The following is a 12,408-nucleotide window of genomic DNA, read 5'->3' on the forward strand; positions in this document are numbered from 1 at the left end:
CCATACTTGACAGCACTTTTGTGGGGAACATTCACATTTGAGGATGGGTTTCAGAGATGTGGTGCTCACAGTTTTCCAGTATGTTCGCACCAGGCTGGGGTGAAGGTCATCCTCTTTAGGGTGGCAGGAACAAGATACCATTGTCAGGTACTCCTGCTCCAAATGGGCCCCTCAGGAAATTGCTCTAAATTAAAGTTGATTGTCATTGCTTATTGCTGTAACAGGCAAGATCTGTATCTTTACAGTTAAAAACCTCAGTAGATAATTTTATTCTTTTTTTTTAAAGATTTGTTTGTTTATTATGTATACAGTGGTTTGCCTGCAGGACAGAAGAGGGTACCAGATCCTGCTATAGGTGGTTATGAGCCACTATGTAGTTGCTGGGGATTGAACTCAGGACCTCTGAAAGAGCAGTCAGGGTGTTTAATATCTGAGCCATCTCCCCAGCCCCAAAACTTTATTCTTATGTATAGTAATGATCCAATAACAACATGAAAGACTACATTTTAGTAACTATTTTTTTTTTATTCTAGACAAAATATAAGCCAGCAATAAATATATAACAGTAAATTACTAAAAACTCTAATACTGACCTCTGACCTCTGAGTGGTCAGGTTAGCTGCAAAAGAACAAAAGGGCATATAACTTATAAGATAGTAGGGTCCCCAGTTAACCTTTGGGGTTTTCTTTTATGGGGGTCACTAAAGGGCTATAATAAGAGTGGTCATCTGTTTTGATTAGTGAGCAAAGTCATCTCTAGACTAGTTTGTAACTCAAATTTTTTAATCAAACTAAGAGTTCTGTCTCCCCAACTAAAGAGCATTTTTATCTGCTCATATAAACTTGGGAAAATTAAACAGTGTTTTCTTTGTATTTCCCTTCCGTATCAGGTTTCCAAATTTGCCTTCTAATTACTACTCCATTCTCATTCTCCCTATTTCAGCCTCACCCCTGAGAGACAAACCATGTTGGTGGAATTTGTTGACAGCAACACAATCTCTATTTATTATAAAAGCTTCTTTTTAGTCATAAAACCCAACTTTAAGAAACTTGTTGTTTTCTTCTGTGGTTTTATATTAATTCCAAAAAAAAAAAAGAGAGGCTTTGATTAAAAAAAAAAGATATGCAAAATATTTGTACCTTTTAACAAATTCAATGTTCCTAAAAGTATTTGCTATGCATTCATAGAAGAAATCTATAGCCTCTAAAAAATTTTGAAAGTGCCAATACTTTTGATACATTTGACATTGAGCCCTTTAGAGCACTTTTACTTGGTGAATGCCTGAACCTCTGTGCTGGAAAATGGAGTTGTGTGTATCAATATTTTGTAAGCAATATATTACATGTGAATTGGAAATAAAAGCCAATGCTTTTTTACCTTTGTTTTAGCGTCAATGTTTGCACTATGCTCAAGGAGCTGGGAAGCTATGAAGGTGTTATGGCACACAGCATAGTGTAGTGTGGTGTTGCCAAGAGCATCCATAGCATTTGGTCCCCACCGTGTTGTAGCAGGAGAGCCATGCATTCCTCATGCTGGTGCTGTGAGGCCCATGAGTGTTACATAAATACATCATCAGCTCAACTAAAAATAAGCATTCCACACTTCATCAATTACTGGTCATTAAATGAGATACAGTCATTGTTGTTATTCTAAGAAATATGCCTTGCTTTTTGAGACATGGTCATCTATGTAGCTCAGCCTTGCCTGAGTTCACATCTTCCTACCTGAGCCTCCCAAGTGGTAAGATTGAATACAGGTGTGTGTAAACACACCCAGATAGTCTAAGCACTTTTACAATATTTATTAATTCTTGGAAATTTTCATACAATGTGTGTTAATCATATTCACCCCTAACCCACCCGTCTAACTCCTCCCAGATCCATTCCCACCTCCCCACACTCTCCAACTTCACGTCTTTTTAGTTATTTATTATTTAAATATCCCATGATTCCTATCTGAGCTGTCCATGTACTCCTGGAGTGTGGTCATCTACTGGCATGTTGTCGATTTACTAGTAGCCATACATTAGAAAGCTGACTCTCTCAGGCTCTGAGGTGGTTCATGTCTGTACTCCCAGTATTAGGAGCGAAGAGGCAGGTGGAACTCTGTGATTTGAGGCCAGCCTGGACTACAAACTGAGTCCAGGACAGGCAAGGCTACACAGAGAAATCCTGTCTTGAAAAACTGAAATAATAATAATAATAATAATAATAATAATAATAATAATAATAATCTGACTCTCCTTCCCCAGAAGCCACCAAATGCCCTTGGCTCCTAAGTTAAAGATGGAGCTCATGAACCAATTTCCCACTCCATGCTAGAATGCTTGATCTTGTTCAGGTCTTGGGCAGGGAATCCTGGCTGCTGTGAGTTCATGAGTACCTCAGTCTTGTCATGCCTACAAGACACTGTTTCACTCTGGTCCTCCCTGACCTCTGGCTCTTACAATCTCTAAGTGTAGGTAGCCAGAACTACCCAAGACTTCCTCAGAGATCCTGATGAAAAGACAAAGGGAACTTTTGTTCTGTATCCTTGTCCAGGAGTGGACTTTGCAAGACAGTCTAGGAATGGAACAGTGCCTCAAAAGAGTCGAAGCTGAAGCTTCTGGGAACCCAACTCTTCCTCCTGGACTGTGGTAATCAGTCCTTTGACAGCTGTGTCTGAGGTATCCATGTTCTCATTGCCAATATTGACTTGGCTCTTTTCACCCTTGAAAGTGGTGTGTGTGTGTGTGTGTGTGTGTGTGTGTGTGTGTGCGTGTAATTCTTAGGAAACCTTCTGGGGATGAGTCATCAGCAAGATCTACTGTCACAGCTATGCTTTTTGTCTCCTTTATTTCTCATCCCTGCTCCTCTATCTGAGACCCTTATTTCTATTGGTTTGGGTCATTTCAGCTTTCTGTCTTGAGATGTTCCCCGAGTCTTCCAGGAAGGAGTGTGATACAGAGGTCCCATTTGGGGCTAAGTGCTCCACACACACTTATTTATTCTCTACATTTTGACCAGTTATGACTTTCTGTGCTAGGTGTTTTCCACTGCACCAAGTCCAAGCATTTATGTCTCATCCATCTCATACTGAAATTGTTAGCCATTGTCTATCTACCTTAATTAGAGGTGTGCAGCTGTCGTCATCACAGGCATTAATGTCACAGTTCCTCTCTATTAGAAGAGTTACCACTCCCAGATGGCCACATGCACAAGCATAATGCAATGCAGTTCGGTGAAAATAAGAGGACTTTTTAGGAGGTAATGGAGACCTATGTTGAAGCACATGTATGCACATAATTTTAAAAATTAGATATTGTATAATTAATTTTCTTCTGAAGGAAGATAATTTCTTTCCTTCATTCCTTACAATTCTGGAGACATATGACAAAGCCTGCCCCATTCAGGGAAAGTGCTCAATCATGATTCCCTCCATGCTTGGAGTAGCCTGGTGAGTAAAAGGAGAAGTCCCAGTAGGTTTGTCTCGGCTTGGATTTGAATTAATCGAATCTGTTACCTTCTAGCTACTACCATGTGCTCCATAACTCAACTTCCTCATCCACATGATGGGCATTAAACAGTAGCTATCTTACATGGTGCTCCTGCAATGCTTCACCTTAAATCTGTACAAAGTGTGTACAAATGTTGTTAGCACCTAACAGCTTAATGTTGGTGATAGAGTGATGATTAGTCTTCACACTGCTAACAAATACAACATTTCAATGAAGTAAAAGAATAGCATAGAATGCATGTGTGTTCACATGTGCGCATGCATGCTCATGCATGCTATTGAGTATATGAAAGTCAGAGGGAAACTTGAGGAGGTCAGTCCTCATCCACCATGTGGGTCCCCGGAGAGGAAGTCAAGGTTTCGAGGTTGGCAGCAAGCACCTCTAGCTGCTGAGCCAGTCTCTCCTGCTGGAGAATTACAGATCTAGATAACTGTAGTTTTAACTGCAGAAGGGTCAGGTACACATTCAAATGGGAATGATCTTGAAATTGTATCCCTGCCTTCAACTAGCTAGCATTGCAGACCAATGAACATTGTGTCTTCCTAAAATGCTCTTTATTTCACATTTTTAGTATCTATGACATCAGAATTCCAGTTACAATTTGCGACATTTTATAACTAGAATTAGCAGCTTTTTAAATTTTTGTTTAAATTTAATGTTTTAAATTTAAAACAAAAATTTAACACATCGTCCCTTATTCATTAGTGTAAAGTACCATGGATCGTATCATGACACAAAGGAGAATAAAAACTTTCAAGTCTTCCCCCAGTTCTACTCATGAATGGTAGAGAAAAGAGGTAACCTGGGCTATTCTTTATGTCATGCACATTCCCACCTCAATTCAGGTGTCTCAACTTTAAAGCTACACTTAATACACAAGACAACCTTAAGGAGTCTCCAAATTCTCACGTTTTCCCCAAAATTCTTCTTCTGGGACTAGTGAATGCTATCTGAGCTAGCCCACTGTTCAGGATAAGGAGAAACTCACATTCAGGCCTAGATTTGACCAGTCCTCTAGCAGTTAATGTGAAAAAGTAGAGCCTCACTATCCTTTCCTTGGTGACCACATTGGGCAGTGTATCTACATAACCTACTATGTCCTGCTGCCCTCTCACAACAAAACATTGGGAGTTGATGACTTACAGCTAACCCCTCCATTGCACAGAGAAACTCTCCCTCATCATAATCACATCTGACTCAGTTGACTCAACTACTCCCCCTATCGGCCCAGCCTGCCGCCCACAGCCCCTTCACCCTTTGCTCCTACCCACTCCCAGGTTCTATTACCTGTTCCTCTTGTCTGTGTCATTCCCACCTTTTACCCGGAACATGAGAAAAATCTCCACTGTAGTTACAACGCCTACACTCACAGCCCAGTGGATCTGTCCCACCGCGCAGTATCCTGTGAGGTATCTGGGCACTTCGGGGCTATCACCACTAACACACCCACAGCCCAGGGAGGCTGCCCACTGGGGAGTAGAGGAGTTGCCAGGCTCCAGGCCCCTTCTCCTGGACCAAAAGATCCTCCTCATACTCGGGCCAAGTGGCCAGCCAGTCCTGCCCACCTCCCCCGCCGTCCCCACCTCCTCCCAGAAAAACTATGAAATAAAGCCAGCCAAGTCTCTCCACCCCACCACAGGAGCATCCATGGAGTCGGTGGTTCAGTGTGCAGGCAACCGTCCCCTCTGCTGCCTGGCAAAGCGGTTAAGTCAGGTGAGCGGGTGCATGTCTCAAGCTTTCCAACCCGGAAGGTTCCCAGTTCTCCACCTGCCAAATATGGATTTCATCTCCTAGCTGCTGAACGCCAGTGCACTCTGTTAAGTCAAAGTGTGCACACCTCAAAGATCCTCCCAGCAAAGAAGGAAGGGATTGGCTGCTGCCTACCTCCTTTCCTCATCGCCTAGCTTGCTACAGTTTTGGGCACACAGACTCCAGTGACAGGACCCTAGCCAATCATACAACCTCTGCTCATGAAAAGCCCTGTCAATCGCACCTCCCCCAGCAGACCTGCAGAACCAAACACCCAAGCATACTCGGTGATGATTCAGGTCCTTTGCCACACTGCAGTTACTCTTGCCTGCTCCAAAAGCCAAGTGATTTCTAGTTCCCAATGCAGACTGGTAGTTCAAAATGCATTTGTTATTTACTGTTCCAGAATAAACCAACTCTTTGGAGATGGAAACAGGGAAATCAGGGGTTTAAGATTTTCCTTCGCTACCTAGGAGTTCGAGGTCAGCCTCGGATACATGGTATCTTGACAAACACACACACAAAACAGAAACAAACACTAGAATAAAATTATATTGGGAAAGGAAATAAGGAAATATTGATTGGCTGGAGTAACAGCCTGTTCTAGGACAAAGGCAAACCCTGTCTCGAAAAAAAGAACGAAAGAAAAAAAAAATGAAGATCTTTTCTTTCTCAGATAATTTTGAGTAAATTTTGATAAAATCTGTAATAATAATAACTATGAAGAGGCAGACACAAGCACAAGACCGATGCAAGTTTGAAGCCAGTCTAGTCTCTATATCAGTGTCTCATGAAAGTGAATACAGAAAAATAATTAAAACTATGACTGTGCTTAGAAATTTGTTTTTTGTTTTGTTTGTTTGTTTGTTTTGTTTTGAGCAGAGTTTCTCTGCAGACCAGGGTGGCCTCAAGCTCAAATATACACCTGCTTCTGCATCCCAAGTAGGAATTTGTATTAATGAGCCAGCTGCTCCTAGCTATAGCCTCTCTTTACCTGTTGTAGAATGCGTCACTTTCAGAAACACTTAGTGGCTATTTATTGTCATCTCAAATCTCAATAAATGTTTTGAGGTTGATGGCCAGAAAAGCAAATTATTTTTTTTCTTTCTTTCTCTCTCTCTGTCTTTCTTTTTTGTTTTGTTAGGTTTTGGTTTTGGTTTTTCCAGACAGGTTTTCTCTGTGTAGCCTGGGCTGTCCTAGACCTGCTTTGTAGACCATGCTGGTTTCAAACTCATATTGATCCACCTTCCTCTGCCTCCTAGAGTGCTGGGGTTACAGACAAGTTTGTGCCACCACAGCCAGCTAGAAAGGTAATATTTAGCCCACCTAAATATGTACATATATTTTTTTATGAAATGAACTTTTTTACTATGATCGAAATTCATTTTATGTTGCCCTTAAATTTTTATTTTCTTCATTTTCTACTTCCATCCTTTTGATGTAAGTGTCTGTGCCTGATGGTGTTATGGGTGTATATACATATGGAGGTCAGAGGATAGATTTACATGTCATCCTCAGGAATGTCACCTCCTTTGACTGGCCTAAAGCTCAACAATTAGGCTAGACTGGCAGCCAGTGTGCTTCAGGGATCCTCTGGTTTCCTGTTACAGTGCTGGGATTATAAAAGCACATCACCACATCTGTATTTTAGAGGGATGTCAAGCCCCTGCTTGCAAAGCATTGACTGAGCCACCCCTTCAGGACTACTTCTATTGTGTGTATGTGGGGGTTCAGGAAGTTGACACTGTGTATTCTTCAACAATTTAAATCCTCTTCTGCAATATAAGTGTCTATATTTAGAATTACCAGCTCATGTATGTTTCTTTTTGTGTCAGCCTATATGTCTGTCTTTTTATGTCATCCTAATTTGTCTACATTATCTATGGTCTGACACATTATCAAAGTAATTCTTCTCTTTTCTGGAGACAATTTCTGAATAAGTCCTTAAATATTAAAATATTTAAAAACACACACAAAAAACATGTGGTCAACCATCCAACATTCTTTCTAGAACTATCTCAACCAAGTTGTTATTCAGTATAATCAGGTAAAAAAATAAAATCTATGAAAAGTTAATTTCTTTTGAATGCCTTATGGCTTCTAGCGATGTCTAATCCAGCTAGACTATGGACCTAGAAGCCCTAGGTAATCTGTACAAAGCCCTCAAATCTAAGCTGGTTAAACTCAAGCATCTGTTAAGACATGACTCAAATCCTATTCTAGACTCAGGAAGAGTAAGACTCAAGAAAGCAGAGAAAAGATGCACTGAGCACCCATATTCTGTTTCTGAATTCCTATCTAACCAACTGCTAGATGAGAGGCTTTCTACAATCTGCACTCTGTAGGATACAAATAGGAAATGCAAATATCCATTGTCAACCAGTTCTAGCCAGAAAGCTACAATCACTAACTTCATATTAATCAGTGATTAAACAAACAATATAAAATATAAGATCATTCTGGGCATGTTGGCACATGTCTTTCATTCCAGCACTCAGGGAAGCAGAGGTAGGAGGATCTCTGTGAGTTCAAGGCCAGCCTGCTCTACAGAAAGAAATCCAGGACCCACTGAAAATCCCTGTCTCAAAAAACAAACAAAAAAAGACCTGATACCTTAAATATATAACAGTAAGTGATATAGTAGAAACTATAATTACTAAGCACTGTAAGAGGTTACACAAATTTGATGCTAAAAGTTTAAATGCTCAAGTAATTCACTAGTTCTGGTTCTTCTCAGTACCCAATAACTGCCAGATGGTTTTAAATGTCCTGAAAGTTAGCTCAGAGCAACAAACAAACACTGCATACAGGAGGGTTCTATTGTGGTGGGATGATTTTGATCAACAAGAACACAAGGGAGTGATGAAAATATCAGGAAATGTGAGCACAATGAACAGCATACATGAGCACTCATAGCACACAAGCTAGTAGGGACAGTTTTAGACAGAGTGGTCCAGAATGACTTCTGGGAAGCGCCAAACATTGAAAAGCAAGAAACAGCTCTACAAGCAAGGAAAGGCATTCCAAAAGAACCCAGTACAAATGTCCTGGTGAAAGATGAATTTGCTGCTTGTGATTTGTTTTGATTACTTTTGTGGTTATTCTGTTTTAATTTAGTTGCTGTTGTTATTTTTCTGAGGCAGCGACTCATGTAGTCCAGGGTGGCCTTGAGCTCCTAAATCCCCTAATCCTACAAACTTGACTTGGTTTGCTTCTTAAGGATGGGGCATGGGAGACACAGTGGCTAGGTGCAGAATCCAGGAGGAAATGCAATGCTAGGCTATAGGGCTGATAGGACAATGGGAAAATATCACAGAATCCGGTAACTGTGTAATATACAGCAGTTTTTTACATCTTTGACACTTTTCATACTGTAACTGCACATCACAACAGTAACTACGTAGCAAATACTATAACCGCCACCTACAACAGGTAATCAGTATTATGTACTTAAGGCACATTGAGATATACAGAGTTCAGAGCACAAGCACACAATGAAAGAGTTCCATGCTATTATTCATGGTCATAGTGATAAAACTGTGTAAATGGAGACTCTTCAGAGGACTCGGGGGATCTTGCTGGAGTGTCACTAGAACTCAAGACAGGTAGATTTCATGTAGAAAGGAGAGATGATATTCCAAAAAGTTTGGGTGTGATTTAGTCAATCTAATAAAGTACTTGAGGTGAAGAACAAAAGTGTAGTGCAGGGACTGGAGAGATGACTCCTCCATTTTGAGCATTTGTTTCTCAGAAGACTCAAAGGGCAGCTAACATTCCTCTGTAACTTCAGCTCCAGGTGGAATCCAGTGCCCTCTTATGGCCTCTGGGAGAATTGTATGCATGTGGTGTATAGTCCTTCATTAGGCAGAACACCCATATGTGTACAAGAAATAAATCAAAAAAATAAAACAGAAACAAAAAGGAGGCAAAGACCTAGTCAAGGCCTACAGCACAAGACTAGACCATGACAAAAAAAACCAAAACATTTTAAAATATATATTTACAAAGATGTATTGTTCTTACTGATGTTGTAATTTAAGGAAATCAGAGGCAGATGGCTCTGGGTTTTCTGAGTTTTTTTTTTTTTTTTTATATCCCTGAGCAAATATTTATATTTATTAAGAAACATTTGAGCCATGCTGCTGTGTTTCTCATCAGTTTGTTTCACGTGATCATCCACAGAGTACCATATTTTAGGGGGAGTTAAATATATGACCACAGGGATACAGTATGTACACTATTTCCACAATGAAGTGGGTATCCATAGTGTTGGATACACTATCCACTTTGAAAGAACATTCCCTCTGTGTAGCCTTGGCTGGATGGCAACTCACTATGTAGCCTTAGGCCTTTGAACCTAGAAGAGATTCATTTCTACCTGTGACTTCTGGGCTTGCAGGTCTAAGACACCACATCTGACTAAAGAAGAGTCTGAAGAATTAACAGGGGAAGATTAATTTTTTTTTTGTAAATATACAATCATTTTACTCAATAGGGGATAATTGAATGGGATAGGAATTATAGACAGAATATAGCCTTAGCAAACTAGCAAGTCAATAACATCATCAAATGAAATAAGAAATGAATAACAAAGCCTCAAACCAAAGAACACAATAAACCAAAACCAAAAAAAAACTAAACCCAAAATTCAAACAATAAATTAACCTAAGCAACATTCTCTTGCTAGAGATTTGCACATAAAGTCATGCACATAAAGTCAATTGATAATGGATTCCAAAGTGAGTTCACATTTCAAAAGGGGTGTCTTTTTTTTTTTTTTTTTGAGGAGCCCTTGAGATCATAGAGTAAAAAATGCTGTGTTCAACTTCTCTGTCACTTTCTTTCTTTCTTTCTTTCTTTCTTTCTTTCTTTCTTTCTTTCTTTCTTTCTTTCTTTCTTTCTTTCTTTCTTCTCTTCCTTCCTTCCTTCCTTCCTTCCTTCCTTCCTTCCTTCCTTCCTTTCTTTCTTTCTTTCTTTCTTTCTTTCTTTCTTTCTTTCTTTCTTTCTTTCTTTCTTACTGTCTCCTCAGTTCTCTCAAGGGATCTGTCAGAGAAGAAGGAAAGACAATCAGTAAAACCCAGAGGCAACCATGTTAGGCCAAGGAAAGATAAAATCAAGGCCAGTTTACACATAGGAAACGAAAGTCAAGGAAGAAAAACCACCCCAGGATTGCCAGAGTTGCTGAGGATGGGATGGGATGATCGCCCAATTACCTGGAAAACTCAGTTGTCCAGCTGCAGAAGCTCTGTCTGTGGGGAGCTCTCTTCCTGGGTTGTGGCTCCTTCCAGGTCAGACTGGAGTCTTTCAGACCTACTGAAGGAAGAAGGAACAGAAGCCTAGTGAAGGCAAGCCATGTCAGCTGTTGACTCTACACAAGCTCTATTCAGCTGGACAGTCCAGGGTGACCTTTCAGCTGAGGTCATTCCCTGCATTTCCCAAAGAAAAATTGTCAGAGAGTACATGTGCCTGGATGTTTTTTTTCTCACATTTTTAAAAACTGCGGTAAGATGAACTGAAACCTACACACTGCATTGAAATAGAAAAATAACAGCACATTTCTCCAATAGTCCAGATGATTAATTAATTAACTAATTAATTAATGTCTGAGTCACACTTCAGAAAAGATGTGAGCAACCTAGTTATCTATGTAGAGTCCCTCTTCAGGGCCTACTCACATCAATGAAGGCCTTGAGTTTTCCTACAGTGCAGAAACCTGCCTGGGTAACCTTGTCAATGAAGTGCCCTGTTTATAATCAAAGAAATCATCTCACAGGAATGCCCTGTCACTGCAGGGAGCCTGGATTCAGTAGGAGTATGCTATATGAAAATGTGCCCAAGTGTAGGAACTGACCTCTAAAGGTGATGTTGCTGAAGGAAAATAACATGTCAAGAGTCACACTTTCTTCTACAAAGGATACGCCCCTTGCTAGGTTTAGTACTAAGAGGATTTGTGGGGAAACCAAGGGACAAGGTTCTCAGATAATACTAGAGAGGCTAGAAAAGAGGAGGGGTTTCACGATCCCCAGAAACACCTAAGGAACACATGTTGTTTCCTGGACAGAAGTTCTTGGTGACTGGACCAGCTAATACTCAGAGGTGTTCTTTCCACGGCTGTGGTTGAGAGCCATGCAGATGGCCAGAATCCCAACAGAACAAGACACACAGGCACAGGGTACCCACTTGGCTCCACCCTCCACTCGATCCCTGGGTTCCTACCTCATCTCAATGACGTCAGTGTGATGCTGCATCTTTTCTGCCAAATCCCTTTCCTGAGTCGGTAGCATTTTCGGCTCCAGTAGGTCCTTAATTCTTTTCTCTATTGCTTTTAGATCCTGTTTTTTAGAATATTGTGTTCAGAGGTGCTGTGAACTTGATTGTGCAAAAGCACCTGTGCACATTGACACACACACACACACATACAAACACACACACACAAACTCCTGAACACACAGAAATACATGTGTGCTCACATACAACTATACTGCATTGCAGTAACATAATTATTTTACAAGTAATGTAAGAGATCACCAGGGATCCTATATAGAACAATGTTACCTTTCTTTAGAAAGCATAAGAAATTAGTGGACATGAGATATAGACAGTTCAGTGGATAAAGTACTTTTCCTAAACCTTCTGTGTAGACATGTGGACCCACTGGGTCTTGGCCTCTTAGCCAAGCCTACATAGCAAGTGCCCAAGGCTTGAAATATTGTTTTTTTTCCCCAGTCCAAGACCTGGGGATGTTGGTGAACCAGTTCCTTGTTCTGTCCCACTCTTTCCCAGTTGTTCCAAGGTGAGCAGCTTCCTAATAATGGAGCTCGCTTATTCATAGCCTGCATCGCTTTGAACCCAAACAGTGAGCCTATGAAATGAGAAAATCTCCACAACTAAGACAAAAAAAAATGTTCTCCCTCTAAGATGATAGGATCAGGGATCTTTTTGAGTAACAGAAGGCTGATTAACTCAAGGCCAAATGATCTTGAGTGTCTTTATTTCATGATGAACAATTATTTCCATGAAGGGTGGACCATATGGTACACTTATAAGCTAATGGACACCTGGAAATTTTCAACTTGTGGCTATTATGAAGAAGACTGTTATACCCCTGATGCCTTCTGTTTTATCTGTGGACACCTACTTCTAGTTCTGGAATTGCTGAGTC

Source organism: Meriones unguiculatus, chromosome 9 (genome assembly GCF_030254825.1).
Source record: "Meriones unguiculatus strain TT.TT164.6M chromosome 9, Bangor_MerUng_6.1, whole genome shotgun sequence".
NCBI lineage: Eukaryota > Metazoa > Chordata > Mammalia > Rodentia > Muridae > Meriones > Meriones unguiculatus.